Source organism: Nerophis ophidion, linkage group LG01 (genome assembly GCF_033978795.1).
Source record: "Nerophis ophidion isolate RoL-2023_Sa linkage group LG01, RoL_Noph_v1.0, whole genome shotgun sequence".
Taxonomy (NCBI): domain Eukaryota; kingdom Metazoa; phylum Chordata; class Actinopteri; order Syngnathiformes; family Syngnathidae; genus Nerophis; species Nerophis ophidion.
Genome location: NC_084611.1, coordinates 20,255,332 through 20,271,890, shown reverse-complemented (window position 1 = coordinate 20,271,890; position 16,559 = coordinate 20,255,332).

The following is a 16,559-nucleotide window of genomic DNA, read 5'->3' as shown; positions in this document are numbered from 1 at the left end:
CTATTGCCCTCAATGGGGAAGACAGGGCAAGAGGGGTCTGGTTCACATACCTGGGGAGACAGAAGAGAGGCTGAGTCCTCTTTCTGGCCTGTGGTCCTGAAACCAAAGGGCTTTGAGAGGATTTGAAGAGCGGAACCACCCCAAAGAACCCACCTAGACTCTCATACAGCTCATTTGGATCAAGCTTGCAGTAAAACATTTCTTTAGGTTGTGTAAAATCTGTTTCCTAACCATTGTTGGGCCGTAAGCGCCCCTTAGATGGCCCCCCATAAATATCAGTTTCTCAGCTTTAGTCCGTAGCGGTTAGAGATGCGCGGTTTGTGGTCTCATCCGCGGATAAATCGCGGGTCGGGCGGGTGACATGACGAAAAAATAGATTTTAATTAGATTCGGGCGGGTGGCGGTTGAACCATTCGGAAATATTTGATATACATGGTTCTGGATTTGGTATCCTTTACCATTCGAAGAGCCATTTAGGACCAGTGTCACAAAGCGAAGAAGACAATAGGAGACGCAAACATTCTCCAGAATGACTGCCGGCAGTCACCCAGGTAATAAGTATTAGGGCGTGCTATTGAAGCCATTGGCTTTGTCGCCTTCTACAGCATGTACGATCTGCTTGTCAGTCCAGGAACATGTGTGTGGCTTCCGCAGCAACACGCACACGACTGCAAGGCATACTGGGTGACACAGAGTACTCCAATGGTTGTGATATAAACAATTTTAACACTCTTAGTAATATGCGCCACGCTATGAAGCCACACCAAACAAGAATGACAAACACATTTCGGGAGAACCTCCTCCCAGTAACACAACATGAACGCAACACAACAAATACCCAGAATTCTTTGCATCCATGACAAATCCTGACTATATTATACACCCCGCTAGCAGCAAACCCCGCCACCCCTCGTGCGTCGGTAAGGTGGGCGGGGGCGCGGGGGTGTAAAATATATTCAGAAGTGTCACGGATACAAAGGATTCTGGGTATTTGTTGTGTTGCGTTTATGTTGTGTTACTGTGAGGATGTTCTCCCGAAATGTGTTTGTCATTCTTGTTTGGTGTGGCTTCACAGCGTGGCGGATATTAGTAAGAGTGTTAAAATTGTTTATATCACAACCATCAGTGTACTCTGTATCACCCAGTATGCCTTTCAATCTTGTGCGTGTGATTGCGGAAGCTGCATTCAACATGTTGCTGGACTAACAATCGGTTTGTACATGTTGTTGAAGGTGTCTAAGGCAATGGCTTATAGCACGCCCTTATTCTTGTCATCAGGATGAACACCAATGGATATTGGCGAGAACGTTAGCGGCTCCCATTGTCTTCTTTACTCTGTGAAACGGCTTTAAATAGCTCTTTGAGTGGTAAAGGTGGCCGACCTCTGATGTATTTCGATGGGCGGGTGGCGGGCGGTTGCGGTTCTGATAAAATGTTGGTTCGGGTGAAAGGCGGGTGGATGACGACTTTGGTGATGCGGTTGCGGATTATATAATTGCCTATCCGCGCAGTCTAGTAGCGGTACTCAGGTGTAATACACTTTTCCACCACTTGTGGCAGTAATGACAATATCAAACAAACAAACAGAAGAAGTCTGGAGATAAAGGCTACGTTCAGACTGCATGGTCAGATGTCCAATTCGGATTTTTTTTTGTCAAAACCGATCTTTTTTGTGGCCATTCAATTTACAAAAAAAACATTTTTATTTCTAATGTGAACGCAAGCTGATCCGCATGCGGACATGACGTCGCAGTCAATGCAGTGTTTACGGATGTAAACATGGCTTCACATTTAGCCGGTCTCAGTCCTGGCACATTTGGGGCAATTTGAAGGATTTTGTGCACTCAAAGTCAACATTTTCTGAACAGAATTATTGAGTGTAGAATCCGGCACTCATCGAGGGTGGACGCCCCCCTTTCCTCTCCCTTGGCTCTCCTGCTTGCTTTTTTGTCTTGTCTTAACTTTCTTGTTGCATCTTTTTGCACTGCTCTCCAAATCTAAACATTGGAACTATTTAGCTGGCCTCAACAAAATTGACAAGATCTTGGGTTTGGGGGAACCTGCTGTCACAGACGGAAACACCTCCTAGGTAACACATGAGCCAATCACCATGCCCCTATGCCTGCCTGTACCCACCCACTCTGTGCCCTAACTATATATATATATATATATATAATATATATATATATATATATATATATATATATATATATATATATATGTATGTGTGTGTGTTAGAAATGTGGTAATTACAGTCTTTAATATGTTAATAACTCGAAACAACACCGCTTCCCATTTTGTTTCCAGAAACTCAGGATATTCCTCCATAGCCGAAAAAAAGGCACATTCATAAACATCTAAAAAATAAGTATTTTTCTATGTATTTATTTATTTATTTTTTTACTTTCAAAGCTTTCAAATTTTTTCAACAGCTTAATACCTATTCATAGCTATAAAGTTAACTCGTGCTTGAGAAGTGTAATTACACCTAAAACTTTTTTCCTCGTATTTCAAAGGGGGATGCTCATCCATTTAGTATCCATGGTGAAAGCAACATAACACGTCAGCTTTTAAGTATACTGAAAAAATTTGGACATCAATGGGGGACCGAAAAGGGCAAATTTGGAATAGCTTTGCAAAAAGTGCCATGATGCCATTTTAAAGATAGACCTGTTCAAAACTGTGCGGCAAAATGTCAGCCAGTTAACCTTTACATTTAACTGATTTGTCAAAGATAGGGAAAAAATGCAGAAAATGACATAGGATTTAGTACAAACAATAGCAATTCCAGCACTGAAAAAGGACCGAGTCGTCTAAAGCCTTGTGTAAAAACGGTCGCCCTCCTTACACGCTTTTGTCCATCTTGCTGAGTAGCGTTATCGGAGATCAAGACCAAAAGTTAACTTGGCGAATGTGTTGGACGCACACGCACACGGTTTACTCTCCCTTTGTCTTTTTCTAGTACCTCTTTTCAGACTGACAAATCAAACAATGTGGGGGCCATTTTGAATGTTTTCACCTTCAAAACCAGTACATTACATAGATTTTTTTTTTCCACACAACTGGAAAATGCAATTTTGTGTAAATGCTGAAGAGACTAAGCTGAATTGAAATGCTAACAGTTAGCACCCTGATCAGGAAGCTTCAAGTAGCAAAAAAATATGAGCAAAATTATCCAAAAAAGCTAGCTTACAGTTAGCATAAGTAAAATACCAAAATATATGATACTGACGTGTATACCTGCTAAACTAGCTAAATAATCCAGCTTGCTAAAAGGTGAACTGTGACACGCGTCAAGTACCAACATATACTACTCTGAGGTGTGTACCTGACGATTGTGTTTCAAATGCTAACATTAGCATGTAATGTTAGCATGCTTCAAGTGCCAAAATATGACTGAGGTGTTTACCGAAAAAACAGGGGGGAAAAAAAGATAGCATACTAATGTTAGCATGCTATCATTCGTCAAGCAACAAAATATTGGGACGCCGTGCTTACCTAAAAGATAGGATGCTAATTAGACAGACTTAATAATGCACAGTTCTCCTAAATACAATTTTAAGAAGAATTAAAGTACAAATAATAAAACATCTTTACCACTTTAGTCATAATTTTTCTGCTTGAAGGGGAACATTATCACCATTTCAGAAGGGTTAAAACCAATAAAAATCAGTTCCCAGTGGCTTATTTTATTTTTCGAAGTTTTTTTATTTTATTTTACCCATCATGGAATATCCTGAAAAAAGGCTTTAAAGTGCCTTAATTTCGCTATCTGTAAATCCACCGTCCATTTTCCTGTGACGTCACATAGTGATGCCAATACAAACAAATATGGCGGAAAAAAACGCAAGATATAGCGACATTAGCTCGGATTCAGACTCGGATTTCAGCGGCTTAAGCGATTCAACAGATTACGCATGTATTGAAACGGATGGTTGGAGTGTGGAAGCAGATATCGTCAAAGAAATTGAAGAAGAAACTGAAGTTATCGAGCGAATAGCTACTGAAGCTATTCGGCGATCGCCTTCTAACCAACGATTGCATCTTTTGACCACTGGAGCAACTTAAATCAGTCGATTGGTAAGTGTTTGTTTGGCATTAAATGTGGGTGGAGGTAAACGCTGGATGCAAATATAGCTAAAAATGTACATACAGTGAATTTTTGTGAATTGTGAATTATATTTATATAGCGCTTTTCTCAAGTGACTCAAAGAGCTTTACATAGTGACACCCAATATCTAAGTTACATTTAAACCAGTCTGGGTGGCACTGGGAGCAGGTAGGTAAACTGTCTTGCCCAAGGACACAACGGCAGTGATTAGGATGGCGCAAGGGGGAATCGAACCTGCAACCCTCAAATTGCTGGCCCGGCCGCTCTACCAACCGAGCTATGCCACCCCAGCTAGCCTAAATATCATGTTAGCATCGATTAGCTGGCAGTCATGCCATTAGCCAATATGTCTGATTAGCACATAATTCAATAACATCAACAAAACTCACCTTTGTGATTTCGTTGACTTTATCGTTTGAAATGCAACTGCTTTGAGTGTCGCAGGATATCCAAACATCTCTGTCTTAGCATCGTTATCGTTGGTAAAATGTGCAGAAGAAACAACAGACTTTCGCATCTTTTGACACTTGTGCAACTTGAATTCGTCGATTAGTGTGTGTTTGTTTGGCATTAAATGTGGGTGGAGGGAAAGGCTGGATGCAAATATAGCTAAAAAAATTAGGCATAACTATGCAATATGTACATACAGCTAGCCTAAATAGCATTTTAGCATCCATTAGCATGCTGTGCTAATCAATGCACACTTCGCGTAAGACAACTTGAATCCGTCCCTGGTTGTGTTGTTACACCCTCCGACAGCACACCGACGAGGCATGATGTCTCCAAGGTACGGAAAATAGTCGAAAAAACGGAAAATAACAGAGCTAATTTGACTTGTGTGTGTAATGTGTTTGAGAAAATGGCGGATTGCTTCCCATTGTGACGTCACGGGTGAAAGGTCATCTCTCCGACAGCGAACAATCGAAAGACGTTTAAATCGCCAAATTCACCCTTTTACAGTTCGGAAATCAGTTAAAAAAACATATGGTCTTTTTTCTGCAACATCAAGGTATTTATTGACGCTTACATAGGTCTGGTGATAATGTTTCCCTTTAATAAAACCTCTCTATGACTTCAACTCCTTTTGATTATTATTACGGCCACAAGTGGTGGAAAATGATTAAGAAACGCTGCCGTGGTCCACCTACTTTCTCCTCTCTTGCCAAGTTGAGGAAAACCGACCGACGCCATCCCGTTTTCCACCAAAAGGTGAGTTTTACCGTCATCGCCTCTCAGAAACGCCGTCCCTTTTTGTCCCTGTGAAACGTGGCTGCTAATTTAAAAAGTTTCTTCTTCCTCGGCCTCGGCGCTCGTTTCGGTCCGATGCCTCTCGCATGAACGTGTCACTCGAGAGCGGAAGGAAGCAAGCGGCGCAATTAGCCAGCAGCGAGCGTGTTTATCTGTCCGCCCAAAGACAGCAGAGAGGAAACGGTAGAAGTGTTGCCCCGACGCCCCGTTCAGCTTCAAACAAGCTATTAAATCATTTCACGGAATTCAGCTCTGGCTTACAGAAAGGTGTCCCATGCTTCTGCCCCATGCCTGCCAATTAGGAGGAGCGCTCCCCCTACCTCAGCATTTATTGCACCCATTCAGTATTGTGTATGCCGCCATCAGTTTTCCATAACTAGCCCGCACAAAGACCAAATGCTCCATTTGGTGTGATTTGTTGCCCCGAATGACCGCTTCTTTGTCTGAGGCCAGTCTGGCTAAGCGCCGTTCAATGGGGCACCCCTGCTGTTTTATCAAGTCTGCCGGATCCGTAATGAAATAAGTGTGGGGAGGGGCGGTAGAAGTGGCAAACCCACCTTATCTGGATCACTGAGGCGGGATACGGCTGCACCTTGCGTGCAGGAGGCGGACAACTTAAAGGCGACACAAATCAATGCGAAGTGATAGGGGCCGGGACGGGGGCACCGGTCCTCGGGTGGTCACTTATGCAGGGAGAATGTTAACCAATTGCAACGTCTTTAAGGACTCGTAGAACTTCTTGGCAAGCTTCAAATATTTTTTTCCCCAGTTTTCCTTCCCCCTAGGTGTAACTTGCAGACCGAACTCATTTGTGTCTGTGTGGCCTTCACCGGCACTCCTCTGGGTGTTTTAGGCATAGTTTGAGTAGAAGCATTTAAGTCTCACCTTAAAACTCATTTGTATACTCTAGCCTTTAAATAGACTCCCTTTTTAGACCAGTTGATCTGCCGTTTCTTTTCTTTTTCTTCTATATCCCACTCTCCTTTGTGGAGGGAGTCCGGTCCGATCCGATCCGGTGGCCATGTACTGCTTGCCTGTGTATCGGCTGGGGACATCTCTGCGCTGCTGATCCGCCTCCGCTTGGGATGGTTTCCTGCTGGCTCCGCTGTGAACAGGACTCTCGCTGCTGTGTTGGATCCGCTTTGGACTGGACTCTCGCGACTGTGTTGGATCCATTATGGATTGAACTTTCACAGTATCATGTTAGACCCGCTCGACATCCATTGCTTTCCTCCTCTCCAAGGTTCTCATAGTCATCATTGTCACCGACGTCCCACTGGGTCATTATTGTCACCGATGTCCCACTGGGTGTGAGTTTTCCTTGCCCTTACGTGGGCCTACCGAGGATGTCGTAGTGGTTTGTGCAGCCCTTTGAGACACTAGTGATTTAGGGCTATATAAGTAAACATTGATTGATTGATTTGAGACCGGACCTCAAGTAGTAATTGAAGTTTTCTAGAGTTTACTGGTGCTATTCTAAAATATAAACCAATTGTGGGCTTGAATCCATCCATCAATACATTTTCTTCTGCCTCTTTCTTCTTTAGTCCCCCGATGCGAGTAGAGCCCATTGTGGCAACCAGGTCTATCTATTTGGGTCTGTAGTGGGCAAATAGTTGAGCTTGTGCCACAGTCACGTTACAGGCTTTAAAGCAGTACTAAGTAACTTTTTAACCTTCATAAAATATTTCTATAACTTTTGGAATGATACATGGACTTACAACTACAAAACCCAAAACCAGTGAAGTTGGCACGTTGTGTAAATAAAAACAGAATACAATGATTTGCAAACCCATTTCAAACTATATTCAATTGAATAGACTGCAATGACAAAATACTTAGCGTTTGAACTGGTTAACGTTATTTTATTGTCATGATCGGGGGTCTGCAACATTTTTTTGTTATTTTCTGTTTGTTTTGGACTCTTTTAGATCCTGTTTGCGCACCTCCTGAGTTCAGTCACCATGGTTACTTATGATTTTCACCTGCCTTTTGCGTTCGGGACACACCAGTTTGTAATCAAGAGACACTATTTAAGCCTTCCTTTCTTGATCACTCGTCCTGGCTTCATTGTTACCAAGTAAGTTTTGTTCATTCCATGCCTTAGATTATGCTAAGTCCTAGCTTCACGTGTGTTAGGCACGCTTGCCTTTTTGTTGTTTGCTTGTATTTTGGTAGTTGGGTGATTTATGTTAAATAAATCAATCCTACCTTTACGCCTTTGTCCGGAGCCGTCAGTGTTGCATTCCGGGAGAGCAAACCGATTTAAGTTGACCCTCGCCTTGACATTTTTGCCTAAGGGTGTCTGTATCGCTCTCACTGGCACTTAAAAAACTAAAAGACTACACACTGTATGTGCTGACTTGCTGTACAGGATACATCACTCCCCTTTTCCCCGTTCTTTAAAAAGGCGGAAGTCGATGCAAACGTCTGTGTGCTGCCATAAAACTGAAAGAAGATGAAGAAGAACGCCTACGTGCAATTACTGGTATCATGGCCAAAGCTTCAAAACAACCAAAGAAACAACAAGTTTTGTCTCAGGGGACTACAAAAGAAAAACAAAGCTTTTTCTTTTTAAAAAGAACAGTAAGGATCAACAGTGACAAGGCTTTCATTCGGAGGGAAGGATTTTTGGCCAAAGCTGCCTTGGGTCTGTTCCTGCTTGAATAGTAAGTGACTTGCAATGCTCAAATCAAAAAGATAATTATAATGTTAGCTATTGGAAAAGTACATGGTAGCAATAAATAGCCACTTGCTTGAAAGTTCCACACTACTTCCTTCAAAAAAACTCTCGCTTCAAACCTGCATCTGCCCTGATACATTCTTGGTAGTAGCGTCATATTTGTAGAACAATCCAAGATAATTTCTTGATAGTGTCTGCTACTTAACATCAGCATAACCATTAGAGACCTATTATTTGTGCCAATATTACAGCGGACATCATGTCAGTTTGACGCTATATGCACTAGTCCTCATGGGGATTGTGTTCTTCTGGCAAAACACTACCGCTTTGGTCAACTGGCACCGCCAAAGTCAATTAAAACTGGAAGTTCCTAAGTGGGGTTTTGAGGCCATGGGCTAATACATTCAGCCAGTGGGGTCGGGGAGTATCTCTGGGTCGTCTCCAGTCGGCTTGCTGGAGATTGAAAGCTATGGTGGTACTAGTTGGATATTCCACGGGCAGGCGGATGACGTGGCCATACCAGCATACCCGCCTCATTGCTGCGAGACGGGATACTGAGAGCTGTTGGGTTTGTGATGTGCTGGCTCCATATGATGCTTTCAATTCTCCTGAGGGCCCTGGTATCAAAACAATCAAGCCTTGTCGCCAGGGTGGCATTCAGCGGCCATGTTTCGGACCCGTACCAGACAACAGAGCTTTGTCCAGAGGTGGGTAAAGTGGCCAGAAATTGTACTCAAGTAAGAGTACTGTTACTTTAGAGATTTATTACTCAAGTAAAAGTAAGGAGTAGTCCTCCAAATATTTACTTGAGTAAAAGTAAAAAGTATGTTGTGAAAAAACTACTCAAGTACTGAGTAACTGATGAGTAACCTGTTCGTTTAATAATCACGGCAACAGATAATGCACAAAAACATAAAAATAGCAATAAGCAAATTCATAGCCAGGAATATCTCTTAAGCAACTAAAACAATAATATATATTAAATAATAATACATTAAAATAAAAAAATTAAGGGAGTTTGAGCCAAAATAACTTAACAGCACCATAGGCTCAGTAGGCATTTATTGATTGATTGATTCATTGATTGAAACTTTTATTAGTAGATTGCACAGTACAGTACATATTCCCTACAATTGACCACTAAATGGTAACACCCCAATAAGTTTATCAACGTTAATCAATTACTTAATAAATTACCAAGTCGAGGTGATCTACCTCATGTATACATACACACACATATCATATATATATATATATATATATATATATATATATATATATATATATATATATATAGTATATAATTTATATTTTTTTATTTTGCCGTTTTTGTTGAAATGTTAAAGGTGTTTTAATGAATATACATGCATGTTTAACATATAGATTCCTATCTTTCATGAAGACAAAAATATAAGTTGGTGTATTACCTGATTCTGATGACTTGCATTGATTGGAATCAGACAGTATAGTGCTGATAATGTCCACATTTTCAAATGGAGGAGAAAAAAAGTTCCTCTTTTCTGTCTAATACCACATGAAAGTCGTTGGTTTTTGGCATCTTATTTGTCCAGCTTCCATATTCGTTTTTATACATTTTAGAAGAAATACATTGGCGGCAAACTCCGTAGCTGGCTAGCTTGTTTGCGCTGGCTTTCGGCCACTCTTATTGTATTAGCGCAGGCGCGGTGGAGCGGCGCTTTTATTGTGAAGACAGGAACTGTGCGATCAGTCTTTAGGGTTTTGACGGGAAGTACGGTTGAAATAAAAAGTGTCTTTTTTCCTCTACACTTTTGATTGATTGATTGAAACTTTTATTAGTAGATTGCACAGTACAGTACATATTCTGCACAATTGACCACTAAATGGTAACACCCCAATAAGTTTTTCAACTTTTTAGGTCGGATTCGACGTGTGACGGTCACGTAACCGCCTGGTTTTGTTTGATTGGTCCAACGTCACCAGTGACTGCATTTGATTGGTGAAACGCAGGCATGCGTAGTTCCTACTTTGAATGCGTGTCTGACAAAATCAAAACAAACAAAACGTGCATTAACAGATCGATAAAAAAAAAAAAAAGCGAGTAACGAGCTGATTGTAGATAAATGGAGCGGAGTAAAAGTAGCGTTTCTTCTTTATAAATATACTCAAGTAAAAGTAAAAGTACGTTGCATAAAAACTACTCTTAGAAGTACAATTTATCCCAAAAGTTACTCAAGTAGATGTAACGGAGTAAATGTAGCACGTTACTACCCACCTCTGGCTTTGTCTACCAGGATATGTGTTGGTGTCACCACAATGGTCTCGTCAAACCTGCTGAAAGCTTTGTGGTGCTGGAGCATTCCCTCTCAACAGGATGGTGTCATCTGCGTTTTCAAGGTCTTTGAGGGTGTAAGTGGGATCTGTTCAAAGACAAGTGACATCAGGTGGTCGATGATGTAATTAAATAGTTAACGAGGCGCGACACAACCCTGCCTTACCACGCTGTTTGTGTCCCGACCATTTACTCCCTATTCATCACCCAGGTACAGCTGTCTACAGAGAGTGGAGATTTTGGTTGGGGCTCCGAGAGACTTCAGGATATTGCGGAGGGTCATCTTCTGCTTATCCGAGTCTGTGTTGTGGAGGCCGCTGACCCATCAAGGAAGCCCTTACTTCCTTTTTAAGTTCCTTTGGTGGGACACAAAACTGTGACCAATTCTCTCAAAAAGATGAATGCAAATGATTTCAAGGTCAAAGTCGATGACACAATTCTCTATAGCAAAAGAAGAGATCAGCTATTTGAGCTGCATCCTTGACAAATACCTGACAGGTGAAAGCATGGCAACGAAAGGTGATCAAAAGACTAAACCAGAGAAGCAGATTTAGAGTCAGTGATTCCTCTTATGTCAACAAAAATGCCCTCAGGTACCTTTCAGGGCCCCTGATTCATCTCCTTTTTGACTATGCCTACACCTCATGGTACTCCAACGCCTCAGTGTCACTGGAGACAAAGGTTTAAACTCCCAAAACAAAGTGATTTGATTACTCCTCAGACTGGGGCCCATGACCCACTTCTCTCCGACTCATTTTGCCAGCCAGGCTGGCTGAGAGTAGGAGACTGAGTTAACCAACTAGAAGTAAGATTGGTATTCAAAATTGTAAATGAAAACTTGCCCCCTTTACCTGTCGAAATACCTCCAAAAAGTTAGCGACACCCAGAGTCAAAAAACTAAAGGGAGCGTTACCAGCGATCTGGCACCATAAAACCAACATTGACAATTTCTCTTTCTATCAATCAATCAATCAATGTGTATTTATATAGCCCTAAATCACAAAAGTTTCAAAGGACTGTACAAACCACTACGACTACGACATCCTCGGAAGAACCCACATAAGGGCAAGGAAAACTCATACCCAGTGGGCAAGGAGAACTCACACCCAGTGGGACGCCAGTGACAATGATGACTATGAGAACCTTGAAGAGGACCACATATGCGCTATATAAATATAATTCACAATTCACAAAAATTCACTGTATGTACATTTTGTAGCTATATTTGCATCCAGCCTTTCCCTCCACCCACATTTAATGCCAAACAAACACTTACCAATCGACGGATTTAAGTTGCTCCAGCGGTCAAAAGATGCAATCGTTGGTTAGAAGGCGATCGCCGAATAGCTTCAATAGCTATTCGCTCAATAGCTTCAGTTTCTTCATCAATTTCGTTTTCGCTATCTGCCGCCACACTCCAACCATCCGTTTCAATACATGCATAATCTGTTGAATCGCTTAAGCGTCTGAAATCCGAGTCTGAATCCGAGCTAATGTCGCTATATCTTGCTGTTCTATCCGCCATGTTTGTTTGTATTGGCATCACTATGTGACGTCACAGGAAGATGGACGGGTGGATTTACAGATAGCGAAAATCAGGCACTTTAAAGCCTTTTTTCGGGATATTCCATGATGGGTAACATTTTGAAAAAAACTTTTAAAAATAAAATAAGCCACTTGGAACTGATTTTTATTGGTTTTAACCCTTCTGAAATTGTGAAACTGTTCCCCTTTAAGTGTTGAAAATAAAAAAAAAGTCTGATTCATTTGTTTTTAATATGTTTTTATATATATTCTTATATTTATTTATTTTTACTTTATATCAACAGACCAGATGTTGATCTAGAAAGTTGAGTGTTGAAGAATAATAAGACAAAATAACATTTTTTTAACATTTTTATGACTGAGACCCTTTTTGGGTCCCCGGGACCAAAGTTGAGGGGAGCCCTGCAAGTAAAAAATATATATACATTGTATTGGTTTTGTCAATGAAAAATAAGAAAATGGCCCCTTCATGCTTAAATTTTTCAGTGTCCGACCCTCTGTGGAAAACGTTTGGACGCCCGTGAGTTATCAGTCTTGGCTTGACAAAATAATATTCCAAAGCCCAAGCTCCTGATAAGCAAACAACACATTAGGGTTGTACGGTATACCGGTATTAGTATACTACAGTGATACTAATGAATCTTATTCTGTCAGGCTTTCCCCTGACAGTTTGTCTATGTTTTAGTTTTTTCCTCTGCATTTGTCTGTTTCCTCTGTGTTTAGTATCTCCTGTCTTTATTTCCTGTCTAGTGTTCTTATTTTGTCAGCTTCATGTCTTGTTCCCTGAGTGCTGTGTTCCTCCTCAGCTGCGGCTGATTGGCACCTGGCCACACCTGTTGCCAATCAGCCTGCTCCTATTTGTACCTGCTTTGTTTTGTATTGTCATTCGGATTTGTCGTTGCCATATGTTGCTCTTGTCGTGTCTGTGATTATTTTCAGCTATTACCTGTCGTGCTACATTTTGTCCTGGTCGTCGTAGCGGCAAGCTGTTCTTGTTAGCCATTAGATATTTCCAGTTTTTCTGTTTGTTATCCTCTAGCTTCCATGCTAAAGTTCCTTTTTGTGTTCTAGCTTCCAGTGCTAGCTCCCTTAGTTTGTTATTCCGCCCACGTGCGTGCTTTTTGTTTGTTCTTGTTTAGTTTTGATTAAATCATGTTTTCATATTCTATACCTGCCTCCTTCTCTGCATTTTGGGGTTCAACAACAAATCCCCCTGACAGAATGATCCAGCAACTGACACAAGACAAAGCAGGTACAAATAGGAGCAGGCTGATTGGCAACAGGTGTGGCCAGGTGCGGCCAGGTGCCAATCAGCCGCAGCTGAGGAGGAACACAGCACTCAGGGAACAAGACAGGAAGCTGACAAAATAAGAGCACTAGACAGGAATTGAAGACGGGAGATACTAAACAGAGAAATGCAGAGGAAAAAACTAAAACATAGACAAACTGTCAGGGGAAAGCCTGACATATTCAGTACTACACCGCCTCTAAAAAGTACCGGTACCAAAATATTTGTATTGGAGCAACACCACAATACATACATAATGTATATGATCTACAATATATAACAATCAATAATAGGACAAAATGTCCAGTGTTGTATGAATTAATCACGTTTATGACATGAACAATAAAGGAAGTGTCCTTGTTGGCGAGGAAGAGGTCTGCATGTGTTTCCTGTGTTTCACCAGACTCACAGGGAATACCCACTGCTTACTCAGGAGTGAAAGCCTCAAATTAAAGTGTTTGTGCTGACAAAGGACAAATGGGATTTTTCCGTCGCGCAAACAGAGCAGGATTGTGTCGGCTTGCACAAAAAAAAAAAAAATGTCTGCGGGTCGACGCCTCTAATGAAACGTGTTTGAAATGACTGCCTGTGTGTTGCGTATTATAAAAACAAAAAGGAGGGAGAGTAATGTATGGTCCGCCATGGTGCCTCATCTCCCGTGTATAGATATGTCTTATGCACCCTTGAAGTGGGGGCAATCTGAATATTCATGAGTGAGCATGAATAAGTGCTCCGTCAGCCGCTAGTGTCACTGATAGATGAGACTTGGACCTGCGCAATCCTCTTCAGAGACCCAGGGTAGCGAGCCAGGGGCAATAGTCAAGTCCTGCCCTGGAAATAGAGAAATAAGGGTTATGTTCCTTGGTCTCGGAGACACTGTACTGCCGGCCACAAACCCTTATTTCTTTTTGTGCACGTCCAGATTTTAGGAATGCAAAATCACATGACATCCAATATTGGTTAAAAAATCAGGTTTGTGTGTTTTTTTCTTATTTTGTAGGTTTACCCGCTTACAAAGACATGAAAGGTCCAATATTTTTATAGATAGAAAGTACTTAATTGTAGGTTTATTTTTAACAATGACAAAATATATGAATAACAGCCAGAAAAATACAAAGTTTTACTATATATACATATGTATATATATATATATATATATATATATATATATATATATATGTATGTATGTACATGGAAGCTGCTTTTATACCCAATCATGGCATCCAACTATTCCCAATTAGCCTGCACACCTGTGGGATGTTCCATATAAGTGTTTGATGAGCATTCCTCAACGTTATCAGTATTTATCACCACTTTCCCAACTTCATTGTCACATGTTGCTGGCATCAAATTCAAAAGTTAATGATTATTTGCAAAGAAAAAAATGTTTATCAGTTTGAACATCAAATATGTTGTCTTTGTAGCAATGATTTGCAAATCATTGTATTCCGTTTATATTTACGTCTAACACAATTTCCCAACTCTTATTTAGTTTAGTTTATTAAGGATTCCCATTAGTCTACACCGCAGTGGAGACTATTCTTCCTGGGGTCCAGGCAAAAAACCTCACACAACCACAACACAAAAGATTAAAATGCAGTACGACATGATCCAATAATAAATTGTAATAATACAAAAATAGCAACAACAAAGAACCAAAAAATACTAATAACTTTGTTACATAAGAATTTTCATACCGAAGATAAAAACAGCAATATAAAAAGAGATATACTGTATAAATTTTTGCAAACAGGGTTTGCATATATATATATATATATATGTATATATATATGTGGAATGACAGGACTCTGGCATCCCTGTCTTACAATGTCCACCGTGCACAACATCATTAAAGGTGTACACCGTAATTGATCCTGCATGGAACACTTACCGCTTTATTAAGATAGAACACAATTCGTGACTGATATGCTTGCTGTTGTGTTGTGAATCCCTCAGTGAGATGAAGATTATTTTGGAAGGCAACACGACTCTAATGGAAACCTCTGTTCTCATAATTGCACATCTGTTTCTCAGTGCCAGCGCCTGTACTTTCCCCACCTCAGGTGACTGAAGGTAGATCAGGACGGACAAACCTGTCTGCTCTCTGCTGATCACTGCTGACATGCAAGGACGACTCCCGCAGATGTTTTCAACATTTCATAACACACACACACACACACACACACACACATGTACAGTAAGTGGTGAGTTTGTGTAAGACTTGATTACCACCCGGTGGTCAGTGTGAAACTAGCAGCTAGGAGAAAAAGAAGAAATATATTTATTCATAATAAACCAAGTGAAACATTTTTTAATTAAGACTAAATTACACATACATATATATATATATATATATATATATATATATATATATATATATATATATATGTACATATACATATATATATATGTATATATATATATATATATATATATATATATATATATATATATATATACACACACACACACATATACATACACATACATACATTTTTTACCGCTTATTCCCTTTGGAGTCGCAGGGGGCGCTGGTGCCTATCTCAGCTACCATCGGGCGGAAGGCGTTGTACACCCTGGACAAGTCGCCACCTCATCGCAGGGCACTTTCAAAAGACGTGCAGGAAAATACTGCTATTCCCTCACTGCTTTCGGGCAACTTATTTGCCTACTTACTAGGTTTGAGACATTTATTTTGCATACTTCTACCGTGCAATTTTCCATGAGTACAAATTGGGAAGAGGTCGCCATGGTCCTTGTGGATGGTCTGAATGTGTCGATCCACATATATATATATATATATATATATATATATATATATATATATATATATGTATTTATATATATATAGATGTGCAGTGAGGTTTGAGGTTGCGGAGGCACTGACCCACTAGTTAGATTTACAAACATACAGTATGATGCAAAGGCATCGGCTCAAAATCACAAAAACACACGGTATGACGCTAGAATAGAATATTTCAACACAATTAGCACAGAATTAACACAACAACTGCAGGGAAGGAAACCGCTTAACTTGAGGGCTGCATTGGGTTAAAACAATTTGGCTGGGAGCCGGGCTCTGTATTTATATCATATATATATATATATATATATATATATATATATATATATATATATATATATATATATATATATATATATATATATATATATACATATATATATATATATATATATATATATATTAGGGGTGTGGGAAAAAATCGATTCGAATTCGAATCGTGATTCTCACGTCGTGCAATTCAGAATCGATTCTCATTTTTTTATTTTTTAACTAATCAATCCAACAAACCACTACACAGCAATACCATAACAATGCAATCCAAAACCAAACCTGACCCAGCAACACTCA